Below are 2,375 nucleotides of genomic sequence, written 5' to 3'. Positions count from 1 at the left end.
CCGGGATGTCATTTGTTTCCTGTCACGATATATATATATCAGTCTCTCCATATGAAATACAGAAGTGTTGCGGTCCTGCATGTTAATAATAATATTACCAGTCTGGACACTCAACAGGGATGCGTACTTGGTTCAAGCATTCAAACTTCAACTTTTTGACATGGTTAGGTATGTTGTAGTTAATCTGGTCATAGTACTCCAACACTTAGAATTGCTATTTTCTGTAATTAGTTCACGGCTTCATTATAAAATTTAGGAGTATATTGATTAAAAAATGAGTAACACCAAGCTCTCGAGATCAAGATAATAATCGCAGGCCAGGTCCAGATCTATATGGATGTTCTCCAGATGCTCTCCAATGAGAAATGCACTGTCTAGTTTAAAAGCACAGTTTCGGTATAACATAGCTTAATATTTATGCAATATTAGTGCAAATCAAAACGCGCACCACAAGCAAGGTTTTTTAACTGCTGGTTTGATGTAGTTCCAGGCACTTTTATTGACAGAGAGAGCAGTGAGGTGATAGAGCGGATGGGGGAGCTGGCGGTGCAAGGCCTTGCTTTCTCTTCTTCTGCTTCATCCGCTTGCTCTTGAACCAGATCTTCACCTGAGTCCAGCTGTTTAGGTTCTTCTTGGTTTGCTCAGGTACTTTGTTTCGGTACTTGTTGAAAGGAAACTCTTTCTCTAGTTGTTTTGTGAAATTAGTGCAGGCAGCAGCGTTGATCGATCAGTTTGCACGTTGCCTACAAAAAATATGGACTATATATATATCAGAACATTGTTTGATGTAGGTAGGCAATACCGCATTTCAAAACTAAAAACGTGATCCAAACATACTGTTTTGGCATATTCCTCTAATTCGGTCTCCTGCTTGCTGAACTGCTCTTAAATCGCAACCTACCTGAGAAAATGTAGGTAGCTGTCACCCTAATAATCATGCGTTGCTTTATCTCATTACTTCTCCAGAGTTACTGTTGGAGCGGCGCTCGTTGTTTAGGTTTCCGCGCAGCGTGCGTCAACCACATCTGAACCGAGTTCGAGACCCGTGTGAGCCAGCTCGCTCGCGTTTCTATCATAATGCACTTCAAAAGAACCTTGAAGCATGTCCGAGGTTAATCGGGTGTTGACATGATGATCCGGAGTGCTTCTCGTCAGTCTCTCTCGGGCGCCTCCGGGGTAAGACGGGGGCGCGGTCTTCCTCTGATCCTGACAGTACTTGGCCGTGAAAGTCATAAAGTTCCCACCTGGGTAACAGTTGAAGAACGAGGTCATTACGTCTCTTAAAGCGCCACTTTAAACGGTGAATGATAGCTCGCGTTGCCTGTCTTCATTACTTACTGTACTTTCTGGCTCAACATGTAAATATTGGCTACAGCGACGAGGGGAGGGGCCTCGCCTTGCGCTGACCAATCGAGAGCGACCCGTGTGTCGGCTGGCCCGGGGGCTTGAGTAGCGTTCAGTCCATAGCTGTTTCTCAGAGCGCTTATAATAACCGGATCTCATTTATTTTATGAATGCATATACCAACCAAAGAAACCCCTATGACTTGCTTTGCTCGCGAATTGAAATTCTTTTGCAGGATTGTCAGGGGCTTCGATGTCAAATTCACTACCATTAACAGTAAGGCACATCATTACCGAATTACTCTCTACACAAGAGTTAATGCCGTATTTTATACATTTATACTGATTTCAACCGTGCTTCTTTCTCGGTGTGTTTTGTTAGAGAATCATAGGTAGGAATAATATCAAATATTTGTAATGCTTCTCTCATCATTACAGCGTGTGATGAATTGAGTGCTTGGTTGCGCGGTTTTTGTCCCTTTTGAGCTGAAGATAGACGCAGCGCATCTGGCTTCTCCCCTCGGAAGACTCGGAACTGCTGTCGAGGAAAATTGTGCACAATCAGTGATTGATGACCTCAAGCTACCAAACACCCATGACAACTGCAGCGCTCGAACTAAGACTTGGGCTATTTTTTTTCCTGTAACGCGTTATCGAGCGCTTTTATTTTTAAGCCTAAAGAACGCGTAATAAACGCGTAATGGCTCGCGTTGCGCCACGTGAAAGTGAATCGGTTCCTTCTTTCAGAGCTCATAAAGTGATACGAACAGCGTTCAGCTTGCACGTGAGAAACCGAGGGAAAGTGCTTTTCTGAATCCATGCGGGTAATGAACTATTAAATACAGATTTTCACATATGCAAACGATGGCTGTCTGTTGGTGTTTTAGAGCTCAGCAGACAAATATTTGAATGCTGCTGGCTTTTTGGGGGTTGTGTGATGAGACCAGATGACTAATACATCTATTTGATACATGCATGTATGTATATGTGTGCGTTTATTTATTTATTTATTATTATTATTATTATTAGCAG

The sequence above is a fragment of the Puntigrus tetrazona genome, chromosome 9 (assembly GCF_018831695.1).
Source record: "Puntigrus tetrazona isolate hp1 chromosome 9, ASM1883169v1, whole genome shotgun sequence".
NCBI lineage: Eukaryota > Metazoa > Chordata > Actinopteri > Cypriniformes > Cyprinidae > Puntigrus > Puntigrus tetrazona.
The sequence above is the reverse complement of the archived record's forward strand: the minus strand, read 5'-3'. Positions refer to the sequence as shown.